We start from the raw sequence: 13,940 nt of genomic DNA on the forward strand, positions 1-13,940 counted from the left end.
GATGAGGCAGGGCTTGACAACTATTACGGACTAGAAAGGGAAACCCAACTGCGAGCTGCCCAGTGACGCAAGCCTACCAGAGGAGCTAAATGCCTTTAATGCTCGATTCAAGGCAAACAACACTGAAGCATGCATGAGAGCACCAGCTGTTCCAGGACGACTGCGTGATAACACTCTCTGTAGCCAATGTGAGCAAGACCTTTAAACAGGTTAACATTCACAAAGTTGCGGGCCAGACGGATTATCAGGACGTGTACTCAAAGCATGCGTGGACTAACTGGCAAGGGTCTTTACTGACATTTTCAATCTCCGCCTGACCGAGTTTATAATGCCCACATGTTTCAAACAGACCACCATAGTCCCTGTGCCCAAGAAAGCGAAGGTAACCTGCCTAAATCACTGCCCCATAGCACTCATGTCGGTAGCCATGAAGTGCTTTGAAAGGCTGGTCATGGCTCACATCAATACCATCATGCCGGAACCCTAGACCCACTCCAATTTGCATACTGCCCCAACAGATCCACAGATGATGCAATCTCAATCGCACTCCACACTACCCTTTCCCACCTGAACACAAAGAACACCTATGAGAGAACGCTGTTAATTGATTACAGCTCAGCCTTCAACACCATAGTGCCCACAAAGGTCATCACTAAGCTAAGGACGCTGGGACTAAACACCTCCTTCTGCAACTGGATCCTGTACTTCCTGATGGGCCACCTCCAAGTGGTAAGGGTAGGTAACAACACAGCTACCACACTAATCCTCAACACTGGGGCCCCTCAGGGGTGCGTGCTTAGTACCCTCCTGTACTCCCTGTTCACCCACAACTGCGTGGCCATGCACGACTCTAACACTATCATTAAGTTTGCTGACAACACAACAGTGGTAGGCCTGAACACCAACAATGATGAGACAGCCTATAGGGAGGAGGACATAGACCTGGCAGTGTGATGCCAAGACAACAACCTCTCCCTCAATGTGAGCAAGACAAAGGAGCTGATTGTGGACTACAGAAAAAGGAGGGCTGAACAGGTCCCCGTTAAAATTGACAGGGCTGAAGTGGAGCGGGTCGAGAGCTTCAAGTTCCTTGGTGTCCACATCACCAAACGAACTATCATGGTCAAAACATACCAAGATAGTTGTGAAGAGGGCACGAAACCCCCCTCAGGAGATGGAAAAGATTTGGCATGGGTACCCAGCTCCTCAAAAAGTTCTACAGCTGCACCATCGAGAGCATCCTGACCGGTTGCATCACCGCCTGGTATGGCAACTGCTCGGCATCTGACCGTAGATCGCTACAGACGGTAGTGCGTATGGCCCAGTGTATCACTGGGGCCAAGCTTCCTGACATCCAGAACCTATATACAAGGCAATGTCAGAGGAAGGCCCTAAAAATTGTCAAGACTCCAGTCACCCAAGTCATAGACTGTACTCTCTGCTACAGCACGGCAAGTGGTACCGGAGTGCCAAGTCTAGAACCAAAAGGCTCCTTAAAAGCTTCTACCCCCAAGCCATAAGACTGCTGAACAATTAATCAAACGGCCACCCAGACTATTTACATTGACACCCTATGTTTTTACATTGCTGCTACTCGCTGTTTATTATCTATGCATAGTCACTTCACAAATTACCTTGACTAACCTTTACCCCCGCACAATCATTCGATACCGGTAGCCCATGTTGCAGCCTCATTATTGTTATGTAAATTTATTGTGTTACTTTTTGATTTGATTTGGTTTGTTTACTTTAGTTTATTTAGTAAATATTTTCTTAACTCTATTTCTCGAACTGCATTGTTGGTTAAGTGCGTGTAAGTAAGCATTTCACTGTAAGGTCTACCTACACCTGCTGTATTTGGAGCATATGCCAAATAAAATTGGATTTGATTTGTATGTGAGGGGCGGACGCTGCCTGTTCCAAACACAGCTCTAAAACAGGATAATGAGTTGTATCCTGCCAGTGACCCCTAGCTAAATGCTGCCGGCACTCATCCATCTCTCTCCCTTTCTCTCCCTCTCTCTCTCTCCCTTCTCCTCTGCCCTAACCATGGAGCGAGCAATGATGTCTTTTAGACTGTCCCTAGACATACAGACAGCGGATGTCTGCCTCCCCACTTCAATGACAGTAAACATGACATTTTCTTTTCCATAACCGCTCGGCTGATGCCATTTCATTTTATGTCTAATTGTTGATTTAGCCGCTTTGAAGATTGCCAGTTGACCACATCCGCCCGCTGACTGATTACATTATTGGGGTTAAGGGCTAATTGCTTGGTAGCTAGCTTTATGTGTGTATGGCTGCTGGAGAATCCTGGGATACTCACCTCTAGGTCAAGTCCAAGTCCAGGTTACAGAACACAAAATGAGTTTTGGAAAAACACAGGCATGGTTAATAATGCTTGAATGGGTTCCGTTCACATTTACATTACATTTTAGCAGATGTTCTTATCCAGATCGACTTACATCCATCTTAAGATAGCTAGGTGAGACAACAACATATCACAGTCATTGTAAGTACATTTTTCTTCAATAAAGTAGCTATCGACAAAGCCAGTGCCAGTGAGAAAAGACAAGCGCTAGTTTAACTGCAAACAAGACAAAGGTGGTTTTCTTTGTGTATATTTTTTATATACTGTATATATATACACTTTTTCATGAGGTGGGCTTTCAAACGTTTTTGGAAGATGGGCAGGGACTCAGCTGTCCTGACATGAGGGGGAAGCTTGTTCCACCATTTGAGTGCCATTTGAGTGCCAGGACATAGACATCATGGCCCCTCGTAGGGGTGGGAAGGCTAAGAGAAAAGCATGATGGGTTGAAAAGAAACTACCGTATAAAAGTCCTTTGGAGATACGGCAGCCTTGTCTTATTACTATTACCATTGGATTATCCTGAAATCAATGCAATCTGATATCTAACAGAAAGTAAATAGGAACCTTGAAGACAGGACAGGCTTGGTCATATGTAGGACTCACGTCCCAAGGACATGTCCCTCACAGCACAGATGGATTGAAATCCCTCCAGAGGAAGACCTGTCTTTGGTCTGTCTGTCTGTCTGTCTGTGTGTCTGTGTCTGTCTGTCTGAATTACAGTGTGTGTGTGACTGTGGCGTTCCCTAAAGTATGCAGGCACATAGATAGATAGAGGGATGTGTGTAAATAGAGTGAAAAGTGAGTGGTGGGACACAAGGTGGAAGTACATTGACAGTGAGGAGACTGGTGGGACACAAAGTGGAGGTACATTGACAGTGAGGAGAGTGGTGGGACACAACGTGGAGGTACATTGACAGTGAGGAGACTGGTGGGACACAAAGTGGAGGTACATTGACAATGAGGAGATTGGTGGGACACAAAGTGGAGGTACATTGACAGTGAGGAGATTGGTGGGACACAAAGTGGAGGTGCATTGATAGTGAGGAGATTGGTGGGACACAAAGTGGAGATACATTGACAGTGAGGAGAGTGGTGGGACACAACGTGGAGGTACATTGACAGTGAGGAGAGTGGTGGGACACAACGTGGAGGTACATTGACAGTGAGGAGATTGGTGGGACACAAAGTGGAGGTACATTGACAGTGAGGAGAGTGTGAAGTGAAGATGAGGCGCCTCTCTAATAACACCTGTCTCTTGCTCTGCAAACACTGGAGAACCCCGCTGCTGTTTTCTGCTGGGGAGTTTATTAGTGAGACTATAGGGTGTCAGATTACAGGGTTGGATAGGTTACTTTAGGTTACATTTAATTGTTACCTGTCTAATTGTGATCTGACAACTTTGTTGGCCATGTCCATGTAATGTCCTGACTTGAACCTCATGGAAGGAAAAATTATAAATTTGTGACTGACCTCCTTGGATAGGCAAAAGGCTTGTACCCTGTACAGATGACAACAGTGTTGCAGACTTCAGTTCATACTAAATGTCATTACAGTATGAATAGAAAACGTATGAAAAGATATACCATGTCTTATAAGTGAATCACATTCGCTATGTGAATCACCAATATAAAGTTATATTCACTTGTAAATCCTGTTGTCATTCAGAAATCAACCTCCCCTGCCTGTTCTGAGACTCTAAACCCGGAGTACATCCCACGGGCATTCTGGGAGCCGTTTAGCGAGACCCGGTCATGGCCGGCCACCCCCACTGTGCTTTCTTTAATGGAGCGCTGGCATGAGTCACAGGTTCATTCCATGGCCGTTAGCATAGAATCACTGTATTGTGTGGGGGCTTTCCACCTCATTCATATCAGCTGTAAGTCAACATCCCTGTCGAAGCTGAGGGACCAGCAGGCGAAGCCGTGGCAAATGGAGGTGTCTCTGTCCCAATGAGTCAATGCAGTGAGATCGTGTAGCGTGTGATGTTTGACTTCGCCCTCGGTCTACTACCACACTGATACGTCCAATATCACTTCTGCTGTTGCTGCTAGGGAGTAGGAGGCTTTTAAAATAGACCTTGAATAGAGAGGAGAGTGCTTTTTGTCAATGCCTTGTGAGCAGCTCTTTAAAAAAAAATCAAGGCCCTGAAATGCCTGTGTAGAGGTGGGATCTTTGTGTGTCCGGTTTAGAGTTTTTAATTGTTTGTTGTCTGCTTGCTTGTCCTTGACTTAACAAAACCTACTAAATGAAGCTCAAGTTCCAGTTGAATTATTAGTCGTATGTACAGGATACACATGGTATTCACATCCAACGAAATGCTTACTTGCAGGTTCCTTCTCGACAATGTAACAAAAATAAGAAATAAGAAAATATGAGAATATGAACATGGAGTAAACGGCTCAGCAGAATAAAATAAACATTTTAGCATAAGTATTATACAGGAAGGCACACTTTATAGTACAATATTTACACATGTATCAGGGAAGTTACTGGTTTAGATATCCATGAATGATGTGTGTATTTTGGTAATTCGAGAGCTTTAGACTATAAAGGTTCTATCTGCATTTTAGTCCAAATGTAGTTATTGACATAGCCTTGTTCTGTTCAATGTTCTCTACCAATATAGTACTCTAAACACCCCATTAATGTTGTTAAGTTCAAAAGAATATAAGATAAAAATTGCTGACACCATTCAAACCAATGAGGGTTCGGAACTTTAAAGCCAATTATCTCAGAATCAACTTTTTGCAGATAGAACCTTATTGTCCCAAGCTCTCGAATTAAAATACTTTCACCTTATGGCAAAATGGGTCTGAACATGGTGCAGGCTAGAGTACCCTTATTAGTTCAAACAAAGCAATGTGATGCTACAGTCTATTTACCAGCTCTCCTCCCTGCAATGCGAATGACCACAGGACTCCAATCCTGGAATGGCTTAGGAAGGATTTAAATTTCATCACAAGTATTATAATAACATTTTTAATAATCTAGAAAATATGACTCTGAATTAGGTAACATTTCTTATGCACTCTGGGCCTAACCGAGCATGACTGAGCTGTCTAGAGTATGTCTGAACTTTAAGATGAGACTTGGGTTATGGTGGATTTTGGAGAATTTTGGGATGTATTTGCATAATGGGAGTGGACTGTTGCACCGTGTTGACCTTTTTTCCCATTGCAGACAGTATCCTCATCTCAAATACTGGTGGAAATATAGGTTGTCCTAGATACCGTTTCTCCTGTCGCTAAAAAAGATATCCGGCATTTGGATTGCTAACATTGGAATACCTTTAAAGGCCACTCCATTTCCTTGCCCTTCTCACCACTTCTTAGAAGGCTGTCCCATACACATGTCTCCGTGTCCTTGTCTACTGTAGGGGACACATCAGACTGTTATAGGCCGTATGCAAAACTTTTCAAGAACTTTGTTTTAAAATCAGGGCCCTTAAAAGAGGTCATGACTTCTCTCATTCTATTTATCATTCAAATGTTAATCATGATAATTTGATGACTCAAGAGGGGATAGAGAAAGGTGGACAGAACCCTACTCTGCGTTTAGAACCCATCTTCACTCCTCTTGTCTCCAAACCTCTTTTCTTCTATTTACAGAAGGGGAGAGTGGGGTACGTTGAGCCATTTTTTACATTCAGCATCACTCCATCAAGGGAAATATAGTATTCTTTCTAACAAAAGATATCTACATCCCTGGAAATGCTCAGAATTCATGTAAACATTACAGTTTTGAAAACATAGCTTGTCCTTACGGGTTTGATGTGAATCGAGCTGTGAGACAGGGTAAGTTAAATTGCCTACACATTTCTGTACTGAATAAAATACTCCTACTACCCTTTCAAAACCATGTCTATCTTTATTTCCGAAACACAATCAAAATGGCTTTTTTGCCTTCTAATAATTTTAGGCATCTTTTAACACAGGGCAGCAAACACTTTTTTAAAACGCTATTAACATAGGCCCTGTAATTAGCTCATATCACAGCGATAATACCTTCCATCACATCTAGGAAGATGTTTATATCAACTTGCTAATGGCTCAACTATCGGCTCAACACACTCCAAGGCAAACATTTTGACTATATTAGCCCACACAGCTACAAGGATGCAATTTCGTGCTTTATAGACCTTATGCTACAGCTTATAGAGACCCCAACTGATGTATAGATTCATCTTAAAAAGTATTTACATTTGTTTACAAACATGCATGAAGAAACATTGCACACAATCAATTCATGTGACTTGGTGAAAATCCGTTTTTTTGGACCTAACTTGCTTACCACTTTTTCAGTGTTGTTTCTTCCATCACAGAGTCCATGAAATGATGACCTCTTCCTAAATATTTGGTCAAATAATTCATTTTGTGTATGGTTTCCTAGAAACAAGGGTGGCTCAACTTACCCTACTCTTCCATACAGAGCATTACCCAAATAATCATGAAAAAAATGTTTGACACGTTTTATTGTCACATACACCGGATGGATGCAGTGTTGTTTTAACCAGTCAGCCATAGTAGTACAACACCCCTGGAGAGAATTAGGGGTAAGTGCCTTGCTCAAGGGCACATCAACAGATTTTTCACTTTGTCTGTTCGGGAATTCAAACCAGTGACCTTTCACTTACAGGCCCAATGCTCTAACTGCTAGCCTACTTGCCGCCTTAACTATGAACCCACTCACCGAACAACCTTGTTGGAGTTTGCTGTAGATACGTCACTTATCATCAAGTGGGATTTATCATTGTGTTTGTTTAGAGATTTAATTTAACAAGATATCTGCCAAAACCCTTTCTCCCTCCTCTCTGTCTGGCATTTTAAGGGCACTCACTTGGCCTTGGCTTGAGAACAGCCTGTACTGATGCCAGCTAACAACCTTATCCTCTAAAGAAGGCCACGTTCTACTTCAAAGTCCAAGTTTGTTGGGAAAGAAACTTGATTTTGCACACATAGTGTTGGTATGAGACATTTGTTCTTCTTCTTGAAATGGTCAATACGCTGCTGTTCTGACAATTACAGTACAAACCAGTCTCAGTCGTTCATAATTAAGATGCATAGTAGGTCATTAGACATTCGTGTCACAGATCATTGACATTATCTCAGAGTCCACATTACATGGATCAGTGACTAAAAGTGGTTTGGGTCAATAGTTCAGACTTCAATAGAATGACATATAATCCATTTCCAGGAAGGTATTCCCATGTGAAGCATAGCAATGAAATCCTATACTTTACATGTTTGGTTAATATTATTTCACCAGAGAGTGTACTTAAAGTGTCTCGGTCTAACTCATACCAAAAAGGTCACTCTTATTTTTAGCTGTAGCCATTGCCATGCCTCTGGGTGTACAGAACATCTATGGCAAATAATGAGCAAAGGTCAACATCTTAGTGTTGTCATTCAGCTCGAGACTCTTTCACTGGATGCTTGAAGAATGTTGAGTGGTCAAGCATTTTAACCCAAGGTTTCCCAAAGCAGTTTCACCCCAGCTCTTCCCTTAATTATTATATTATTCCTGCAGAAACATATCAAACTCTTTTGGACTTTCCAGAATTGAGTTGCTTTGTTTTAAATGAAGGGGAATCATTCAAATGAATGAGTAATGCGATCTCCTTCAGCAGACAGCAGTGGAGGCCCAATATAAACGTAATTACATTTATCATACAAACATGTCAGATCTGATAAGTCATCAGCAGAGGGAGGGGGTGGGATGATTCATTTAGTCGTCCGTCCGCGGAGTGAACTGGGGGATATCACATCACCAATTAATATCATTTAGGTTTGGGCTAATCAGATAATGTAGAAAAGGCTTAGACCAAGATGGAGGCCCCCCCTGCCATATCTCTCACTCAGACCCTCATCTATAATGAAACACTTCCTACGTCTGAGGTGTTTTATATTACACGCTACGTGCTCTTTTTACGAATCGTCTCATGTTCTCTCAATTCAGTAATGTGTTTGGTGTTATTTTTTCGGTTTTGCATATTTTATATGGAGCGTTCCTTCTTTCTTCTTTGCTGGAATCCTCTTCGTGGAACAAGCTTTCTTATCAGTACCCAAGCTTAATGGCACTGGGTTATGTGACGTGTGGCTACACTAACTTCTGACTTTGCTTGTGTTGAATGTGGAAACCAGTGTGCAATGAAGAGAGCCTTATTCAGAGAACATACAGAGAGTGCAAAAGTACGACGTAGAATCAAGATAATGAGTGTGATATTATTCATTGGTTGGGGTACGTTAACTTCTCAAATGTGCAATCCATACTTAGGTGGCCCACACCTTCCCACAGTGCATCAGAGCAACAACAGTGACAGCATCTCATCAACTTTGTTTCCCGCTAGCTTTGCTACTTTTTCATAGTCGAATTGTGTTGAACTACACTACTGAAGAGAAGGGGTAGTCAACTTTAGTAACTTCATGAATATAATTATTATTGTGTATACTGTCTCATGGTAGGCATTGTGAATCAAAGTTATAGGGAACATACATATAAAGTAAGTAGATGGAAAGCCTAGCAGGAAAAAAAAATGTACAAAATAATTCTGATTTACCATTTGTCAGACTCTCTGCGCAGAGGGAGAATTCTTAAACATGGTTGTTTTTATCCTCTTGGCAGGCAAAGATTACAGAATAAATTAATGCCCAATTTTACAGAGTCAAGCTGACGTAAGGACAATACAAACTGAAATTGCACAATGGTATTAAAAGGACTAAGCGCTGTCCACATAAGCCTTCATTTTGATTACATTCTCCCATTTTATCCCATTTCTTAGAAAGACCCGTTTCAGAATCCATTTTGACGTCCTTTCTACACGCTTGCAACAGGAATCCCTCAACGTCCAGTGCACACTTAACAGCACTTGCCGGTAATTTACTACTCTCTCAAAGCCTTGTTTACGCTGCTCAAAGGGATAGAAAACAGTGATCATAAATCGACCAGAATATGTTTTATCAGTACTGCACTCTATAGTACAGCTTATGGTTTGAAGGCTGGGCTGGGGGGGGGGGGCACAATTTGTCCTCCTTTGTTAACATCAAAAGATTTACCTTGGAGTGATTCTGCTCCATGCATGTACATGCATATCAATGTTATGTAGTGGTTAATTAAACGCAGTGGGTTTTGCCAGCATTCTCTCCAGCTCACACACTGTCATGGAAAATTAGGTTGGTATAACCTTGAAATAACCATGTTGATGGTCAGCTCTCCAAAACATCTAGGCTATTCATGGAGCCTGCTCCGGGGCAGGATAACTCTACTTACATTGAATGAAATGACTGAGAAGCGAGTTGAGGATCATTGAAATCAGATTCCCACCCTGCAAAGATTGCATCATCATCCCCTTCATTTGAGGAAGATGACTGATTCAATGTTTTATTAATTCAATGTTTTTTGTGTATAAAAAAAATGTAAAAAGTTAAAACACCTAACACATTATTTAGTAATGACAGAATGCATTTGAAAATGCATTTGACATTTTTGTATGACTTAATACAATTATTTTATCGATAGGAGTTGCTTGTGCATTGATAAGCACATCAAAGCACACCAAAGACGCCATTACGATAAGTAGTAACATAAAGACTGCACTTCTAAAAGCCTATTTCACTCTATAGCCTGCTAGATTTCATAACCTTTCCTTCATTTTGATTTCAGCACTGACTTACCCATGGATTGATGATGTCAACATTGTCTCAATAAAGAGTTTGGCGTTCGACCAGCCACGTGCAACATGCACGCTCGTGTGCAGTACTGATAAAACATCCACCGTCACAGTACAGATGAATCCTGAGCTTCAATGTGAAGCTAACTGAAGCTTGTTAGCTTTAGAAAACCCAGAGTAGATCTAGTTTTCTTCATAGGATAGCCCACATGTCTTGTTATGAGGTGTTTTGACTGATATCACGTCTATGCTAATATGGCAAAAAATTCGCTAGCTATCTAACCAACAACTGTAATGAGGTATTTTAAAGACAAGTGCTCGCTGTGTAAATTAATTTATACTTTCAATAAATATTGAAGACAAAATATAGTTTACACATCAACAATTAAGCCAAACACCATCTGTTTAGCCCCATAGTTGTGCACACGTTGGTTTTGTTGCTAAACAACAAACCCATCTATGGTAAGAGATATTCAAATGAGCTGGTATCCTGGTAAATGCACTGAAATTAATTATTTCAAAAGATTGGTTGCGATCATCATAACCAATTAATTCAGTTTAGAAAGTCAACTGAAATGCCAAAGTCAACATTTCCCCACATCCACATTTGACTTAATGAATTGTCTGACTCTTTTTTTTTTACCCTGTTCAAAATATATTCTCTGAAGTTTAGTCATTAGTTTGTATTATAGAGAGCCAACTGATCCCAGGAAATGCTTTATATTTTCACCTCTCATCTGTCTAGATATGGCCACCTCCAGCAGTCTCCTGTCTGAAGAGCAGTTCTTGTACTCTATCTGTCTGGATTTGTTCACTGAGCCAGTCACCACTCCATGTGGACACAACTTCTGCAAGGCCTGTATAAGACAGTACTGGGATAGCAATGACCTGTGCCTGTGTCCAATGTGTAAGGAGAAATTCCATAGAAAACCTGCGCTTCGCATCAATACTTTCATATCTGAGATGGCTGCTCAGTTCAGGAAGTCAGTTGAAGTGAAGGCGACCAGCAGCCGAGATCAATGCCCTGTTCAACCCCTTGAAGTCCCCTGTGACATCTACACTGGGATGAAGCTCAAGGCCCTGAAGTCCTGCCTGGTGTGTCAGACCTCATACTGTGAGACTCCCCATCAGAGTCCCAGCCTTAAAGAGACACAAGCTGATCAAACCTGTGGAGAATCTGGAAGACAGGATGTGTAAGAAGCACGGCAGACTCCTGGAGCTGTTCTGCAGAACTGACCTGACATGTCTTTGTGTGTTGTGCTTCAAAACAGACCATATGGCTCATGACATTGTCCCTATAGAGGAAGAGTATGAAGAGAAGAAGGTTCAGCTGGGGAAGACTGAGGCAGAAGTGCAGCAGATGATCCAGGAGAGACTGCAGAAGGTTCAGGAGATCAAACACTCAGTAGATCTCAGCAAGAAAGAGGCACAGAGAGATATCAAACAGTGTGCAGGTCTTCACTGATCTGGTGCGATCCATTGAAAAAATGCAGGCTGAACTCATTGAAATGTTTGAGGAAAACCAGAAAGCAGCAGAGAGGCAGGCTGAAGCGCTCATTAAAGACCTTAAGCAGGAAATCAATGACCTGAAGAAGAGAAGCACTAAGCTGGAGGAGCTCTCACACACTGAGGACCACCTCCTCCTCCTCCAGAGCTTCCCATCTCTGTGCACCCTTCCACCCACCAAGGACTAGTCTGAGATCTGTGTTCACTGTGATATTTGTGTAGGGACTGTGATGGGAGCAGTATCTCAGCTTGAGGAGGCACTTATGAGAGAGGTGAGGAAGTTGTGTGATGCCGAGTTAAAGAGGATTCAGCTGTATACAGTGGATGTGACTCTGGACCCTGATACAGCATATCCCAAACTCGCCCTTTCTGAGGATTGGAAACAAGTGAGACATGAAGGCACACTAAAGAATCTCTCTGACAACCCAGAAAGGTTTGATTCTATTTGTTGTGTCCTGGGAAAGAAGGGGTTCTTCTCTGGGAGATTTTACTATGAGGTGACGGTCCAGGGGAAGACTAAGTGGGATTTAGGAGTGGCCAGAGAGTCCATCAACAGGAAGGGAAAGATCATGTTAAAGCCTCAAAATGGATACTGGACTGTGGTCCCCAGGAATGGGAATGAGTACAAGGCCAATGCAGGACACCCTGTTACCCTCTCATTGAGAAAGAAGCCCCACAAGGTGGGGGTGTTTGTGGATTATGAGGAGGGTCAGGTGTCATTTTATGATGTGGAGGCCAGGTCTCATATCTACTCTTACACTGGTTGCATATTCACTGAAAAACTATATACATACTTCATCCCCTGTAATAATGCTGGTGGTAAAAACTCTGCTCCTCTGATCATCTCTTCTGTCAATCTCCAAAATGGTGAGCTGATTGTCATTCTTTAGAGGAGGCCATGGAATGAAATGTAATTCCATACTTTAAAAAAATATGACCGTTGTCTTGTGATCCCTCTGTCATTCTAAATATGAAACAAAAAGTTAATGTACCACCAATCTTTAAGCAGTTAAGAACAGTTTGATTGGTCAATTGCTTAATAAAGTGTTTACTGAACAGTGGGCTTTTACATGTAATGCTGTACATTAGTTACTAGATGAAAGAAAGCAACTGACCTATTGTTTTACATGTTAGAGTATAATTGGGGTAGGTCAGAGGAACAGAATGACCCTAGTGTTGTGGTATCTCCTCTTCTTGGCCAGAATAGAACCCTGACGATTTTGAGAAATGATTTAGACTGACGGTGAATGTACACTTGATAGCGGTAAATCACTTGTGGGCGTGCTGGCAGTATATGGCATCATCCAGCAGCATGTTCGATTGTGTGACAAGAATTCGGCATAGCAAGTTTGTATGAAGGTCTGGTTATTAAATGGGTACATAGTTCAATAGTGATATCCTCGAAAACGCTTTAGTGACAAAAACACTTTGCTGCCCTGTTTCCAATTGTCCACATGGCTGGGAGAACCTATTCAAGTAAGTAAATACATTTCGAAAATGAAAAATAAAAAGATTTATTATTAGCTAACTAGCTACAGTGCAGACTAACTCAACTGAGCTGCTAAATGAGCTAGCTAGTTGGCTAGCTAGCTATCTAGCCAACTTAACATACTGTATAGATGGCTAGCTAAGTGAATGAAATGTCACCATCTACCTAACTTCATATTAGCTAACGTAAACTCGTACATCGCCTTGGTCCGTACAATTGCCCTTATTTTAGCACCCCATAAACGAAATACTTCCTGATCAACTGTAATGTCAATACCATTGTAAAGCACAATTTTTCCCCTTTCGAACAAAATAAATGACATGACCTAAACGCTGCCCGTTTCTGCATAATTCAAGCAGGCAATGAGCCCCATCTGATCTTTTTAAAAATGGCGGGTGGGGAAGCGAAACTAATGCGTGATAGTGAGGAGAGATGTCGCGTGGGAAAATGGCAACTTATCGCCTTTAAAATGTAAATAAAACACTATAAGGAGTTTATATAATGTGTAATTACATACCAATTTGAAGATTTGTGTCGAATTTGAATCGGGTTTTTAGGGCGGTGCTAAAGTGATCTTAGAAGTAAACAGCGGCTTTGAGAATGATGATTGCATGCAATGATGACGCAAAAACTGACTCGGTATCCCCCCTTACCCCCGTCACTGTCCATTTCTTGTTTCTAAAGGATGAGAGAAGTGCTACACCTGGTGGAGAGAGATTGTAAGACAGAAATAGTTGCTTTCTGCATGCTGTACGTTACGACATGACACGCCACGATGTAACGGAGGGTCAGTTTTATCAACTTTTCTCCAATACTATAGAGCCATTACCATGTCGATCAACCCTTGAATAGAAACCTACTTCACACCCCCGATTTTGAAGTCAACACAGCTACACCGCTACAGA

The 13,940-nt window shown here is 41.9% G+C and overlaps 1 pseudogene; it reads left to right on the top strand.

Moving 5' to 3' along the window:
• Positions 1-10,787: 10,787 nt before the first annotated feature.
• Positions 10,788-12,436, top strand: LOC112215005 (annotated as a pseudogene).
• Positions 12,437-13,940: the final 1,504 nt, after the last annotated feature.

This window comes from Oncorhynchus tshawytscha, linkage group LG15, assembly GCF_018296145.1.
Source record: "Oncorhynchus tshawytscha isolate Ot180627B linkage group LG15, Otsh_v2.0, whole genome shotgun sequence".
NCBI lineage: Eukaryota > Metazoa > Chordata > Actinopteri > Salmoniformes > Salmonidae > Oncorhynchus > Oncorhynchus tshawytscha.